Raw genomic sequence first — 5,624 nt, 5'->3', positions numbered from 1 at the left:
TAAAAAATCAATTCTATTTATGTTCTTCAGGTTAAGATCATAATCTACTCTGAGATGCATTTAACATTGTATACTTCACAGCGTGGTGTTCAATATGTATTTTAGAATATATTGCCATTGAAGTAAATATGCTGACAAATTTGTGATAATTACATGGAGTATTCATTTTTCCTACAACCATTGTATGTGAACCAGCTAAGATATTGACTCCACCCTCCTAAGTTGTGTGCTGGGCCTTCACCCTTTTGACTATCTTTGCTGTTATTTGTTTGTTGCTTTTTTATGATCAAGTTTTGGTATCAGACAATCATAAAATTCTCTAGACATTGAAATTGTCTGTGTCAATGAATAGGAAGGGGTATTCGTATTCCATACCCAATACAGAGAATATCTTATATCTTAGTTTATGTTGTGGGCATATATATATATACGGGCAGTTAGGTCATAATTTTGTCATTGAATTTAAACCAGGCTACTATCAATTGCACTGCTCCAGGCTTTTTAATAAGCCCATTATACAACATATTTCAGATATTCTGCAAAATGATTTTACTTTAAAATGGCAGGATAATAGCACAATGCAACAGCAAAAAGAACTGCATTGACAAGCTGCCACATATCTAGATGATTTTGTTTACCTCAATCCATAAAATGATTATTAATTTTAATAACTAGACACGCAATTATTTTGAGTGAGGAAGGAATTTATTTTGCTTCAGCATCAACTAATATTTATGAGCTTGCTATGTCTTAGGTATTGTGCCACATGCTTCCATGCACATTGTTTCAGTGCAGGATTTGAAATATATTTGATTACAGCTTACATGTTCTTCAGAATAGGGACATATGCAGGAAATGGAAGGTCCCTATATCAAGAAAGGCCTCTGATCTTTAGTAGAGAAATAAACCAGCAAAGTAATGAAACAGTCCATATTATAGAAGAGATAAGGAAAGTTTGGATCAAAAGATATGTCTTTTTCACTCTTTATAAGGTGAGAGGATTCTCGTAGACTCTTGCTCCACTTTTCTATTAAACAAAATAGAGCAGAAAAAAGCCTCATCTATCTATAACTCCTAGATTTTATGATATACATGGAATAGAGGAACAAATAAAATGACACCACAAGGAAGCAATCAACCAATTCCAAAATGTGGGAGATTCTTCAAGAAAAAAAAACTCATTCTTAAATCAATAAAAAAGGATGTCAGGAGAGGACTATTGAATAAAAGATACTTAGATATAAAAAGCAAATTAAATCTGTGGATGTTATTTGGATTCTCATTTGAACAAAACAAGTAAGAGAAATTTGAATATGAATTTAGAATTAGATGATTTTTTTAAGTGGCTTTGGAATTACTATTAATTGGGATCTGGCATATCCTTATGACTTAGTAATGCATAATGCAGTAATCAGGGGTGAAATAACATAACGTCTTGGATTTGTTTTAAATTACTTCAATCAAAAATGTCAGGGGAAGGATAAATGAAACGAGGTGGCCAAATGTTGACAATTATTGAAGCTTCGGGACAGATAAAGGAATCTCATTAAACTTGTCTTTTAAAAATTATGAATGTTTAAAATTTTCATAATAAAAATTAAGAAATTAATCAAAAGCAAGTTGATGACTTAAATAGTAATCATTGAATCATCCAGCCTGTCATTGTATTTTTGGCTGCCACTAAGCTTGTAGGCCACTGGAGAATTAGCTAGACAAGGGCAGGAAAAAATTATTCTCATTTATAATGTGACAAGCTCAGGGCTCTTATGGAGTCCATGTACTCATAAGGTATCCATAGATATGTTTCAGGAGGGTTTGAACTTTCACTAAGTATATACGAAATTTTTATTTGAAATTCTTTCTGGGGAGGTGGTTCATAGGTTTCACTAGATTCTCAAAGTCATTAACGACTGACAAAGGTTTAAGATATACTAGATTAGAGGATTTCTAAAGCCTCTCCTAGCTCTAAAATTCTACAAACCTGAAGGGGATCAGAATATGCCACCCCAAATCATGCCACTTTGGCATGAGGATTATTTTGAAGGCAATGGAGAGAAAGCAAACATAGGAAGGACTTTTTGCCTTTCCCCTATCTGACTGAAGTAGGACAAAAATTTCCCTTTGTGAAGGTGGCCCCTCCCCTCTCTTGTTCCAGGAGGAGGAAACAACCCTCACCATCAGACATGGAAAGATAGCATCAAGATGAGTCTGCACAAACTTATTGAAATTACCCTTATCTTCCATAATTTCCCATATATTTACATTCCCACAATTTACTGCCCTTAGAAGCCCCAACCCCTGTTTCCTTTGTCTAGTCAGTTCTCCACAATTTATCACCCTTTGTTAAAATGGTATATAAGCTTCTGAGTCTAATGGCTTCTTTGAGTTTTCACTTCTATGCTGTGAAACCTCTGTGTACATAAAATTAAAATTAAATTTGTACTTTATGCATTTTCTTCTGTTAATTTTACTTTCATCTGTTTAATTTGCAAGTCCCGATAACAGAACATAAAAGTTTTTCCTTCTCTACAAACCCATATGTGTAAGAACAAGAAATAGAATTGTCCTATAGTAAGAACTCCCTGCACAGTGGAAAGGACTCCATATTTCATGAACAATTCATTTTGAATGCATTTATATTCTTAAGATAATGCTTAAGTGCCATCAGATACATTTCAATAAAATCACATCTAGATGTTAGACCAGTTCAATCATTAACAAATGGCAAAACACATCAATGTAATTTTCTCTTAGATGCTCTTCAATGTCACCCTAAAGTCTATGCAGTAAAATCTCACTGTTAAAAAATTTGTTTGCCAAAAGACCTTAAAAAGTGGGAAGCATTATAGTAACATAAAAATCCCCTGGATATATGGAAGGAAGAAAAATAATACCTTTAAGTGCCAGCATCTTATTGACTGTGAGGGGAAAAAATGTGCTAGAAAAGACTGAGGCTTCTCTAAATCAGAAATTAAGAACATGTATGTGGCTTGTCAATGCACTTCTTTTTGCCACTGCATTGTGCTATTATGCTACCTTTTTAAAGTAAAATCATTTTTCAGAATATCTGAAATATGTTGTATAATGGGCTTATTAAAAAGCCTGGAGCAGTGCAATCGATAGTAGCAGCCTGGTTTAAATTCAATGACAAAAATTATGACCCAACTGCCCATCATCTAGTGTTGTTACAGTTAATAATCATGCTTCACACCCTGCATAGACTCCTAGTCATTGTTATCCTGTTCTTGCTTTAGTCAAGCCTGATGATGAAGCAGTGCAGAGCAAATGGCAGATTGTGTGTGTGTGTGTGTGTTAGTGAGGGTCATTTTTTATGTTAAAAGTCTGTATTAGCTATTGTCACAATAATGCCCAAACTCAGTGACCTATAATAACAAGCATTTAGTTGTGCATTCATATTCCTGCATATTGTTCATGAGCTAGAGTTTGTCAGTTCTTGGCTGCGCAGTCCTGTTTCAGATGTGAGTTGGCTGGGTTTGGTTCCGCCTGCAGGCTGGATCAGCTCCATGTCTTGTCATTAGGGGCCTAGGATGAAAGGGGCACGTGCTTCTCATGGTGGATCACCAGAACATCAAGGGCATTTACTCATATCACATGCTATCACATCCCATCAACTGAATCAAGTCACTTGGCCAGCCCCAAAGTCTTTCAATTCTTTTAAATGCACCAAGCTCTTTTCTGCCTCAGGGCATTTGCACATACTGTCCCCTCTACTCCACTCATAATCCTTTGCTCAGTAAATGTCTACTTATCCTTCCTTTCTCAACTTAAATATGGCTTCCTCAAGTGGTCTTCCCTGACACCTAATCTAACATAGTCTCCACCGCCACTATTATCTCACAATCAGAGCAGCCTATTTCTTCCTTCCTAGACCATCATAATTTTTACTTTCATGCTTACTTATGTGATCACATCCACCTTTCCCACTAGACCAAAGTGAACTGATGCCTAAGCCATGGCCTCTTTTTTTCGCCTTTTGAGTTGGGAACAGATATTTAGCCCGGGATTGAAAAAAATAGCTGTTGCATAAATGAGTGAAGACCATGAGAACCCTGTAGGGAGAATTTCCTCTTGTCAAACGTACTGAGTTTACGAGTTTGGAGACAGACAGGTAAATGTGAATTTGATTCCCAGCTCTATTGTTTAAACAACCTCTGTCCTTTACAAAGTCACTTGACTTCTCTGTGCCTGTGTTGAACACTAACTCTGTACTCCCTAACTCTGAATGTATATTTGAGGATTAAATGAGATAGTGGATGTAAGTTCCTAGCCCAATGCTGTGAGTATACCGGGCAGTCAAAATTCGTGACCATTTTGCTCTCTTTATCCCCCATGGCAGCAGAGCCCTAGTCCCATTCTCATACAGATTAGCCAGCATTTTAGAGTCCTCAGCATTCTTTCTGGTTAACGGAGTGCAAATAGTGTTCTTTGATACCATAGGAAGGTAGTAGTGTGGAACTTGGAACTAATGAACACTTTCCTAACTGATACTCTGTTTCAGTCTCTATTTCACACTTCTGTTTGCCTTTAGCCTGAAATAGATGGGATTATCACAGGCAACAATGGAATTGTAAAGACTATAGAGATGAAATTCTAGAAAAGAGTGAACAGCATCAACAAAAACAAAGCAAAAGGAAAGCATGCAGCATGTTGCAAGAGCAGTTCATGTCCCCTTTGGATGCAGAGTTTGCTGGTCCTAATCACCAGGACATGGAACAATAGTGAGTCCAAGGTGTAGTTCTAGAGATGGGAGGTGAAAAATTGTTTTATAACACTTGCGTTTGAGCTCAAGATGGATTGCAGTAGGCAACTGATTACACATTTAAGAAACTTAGGCACCACACCTGAGTGGGAATGGAGATTTGAAATTCAGATTGGAAGTGGCATCTCATGCCATATGTGTAACCAGTTGAACACAGTTGGGTCTCAATGGTTATAGGGCTTCAGAACCACTTGAAGGCTGACTTTAAAATGAGGAAAGGGAGTGAATGTGTCTGTGACTCTATCAAAAATGTGAAATGTACAATATGATTTTTATTCCTGACATGGGGTGTTTTCAAGCCGGGGTGAAAATGTTCTAAAATTAAGATTGTGGTGATGGTTGCATACCACTGCAGATATACTCAAAACCATTGAATTGTACATTTTAAATTGGTTCATTGCATTTATGTGAATTACATCTCAGTGAAGCAATTTAAATTCCAGGTAGGCATTAATAGAACACAAGTTCCATCGGGGCACAGAATTTTGGCCTTTGTGTTCAAGGCTATAACCCCAGCACCTGGCACGTAAAAAGCAATGACTATTTTTTAAGTGAACCAATGAGTGAATACCTAAAATCTAGAGGACATTGAAACCTGACCCATAAAGTGGGAAACTAACCACTAGATGGTAGGGTGGTCCTACTGGACCTGTAATGAAATGCAAACTCAGAATATTAAAAAAAAAAAATCTATGATGCACAATGCGTTCTAGAAAAAATTTTCTCGTACTACAAACTCGGTCCTAAAGGTGAAAGAAAACAGAGAATGTAGATGAAATTAAAAATAAATAACTCCACTAAAAAGAGAAAATCATGAAAATAAGATTATTACAAGGGATTAAGA

Source organism: Diceros bicornis, chromosome X (genome assembly GCF_020826845.1).
Source record: "Diceros bicornis minor isolate mBicDic1 chromosome X, mDicBic1.mat.cur, whole genome shotgun sequence".
NCBI lineage: Eukaryota > Metazoa > Chordata > Mammalia > Perissodactyla > Rhinocerotidae > Diceros > Diceros bicornis.
Note: the sequence above shows the minus strand (reverse complement) of the source record.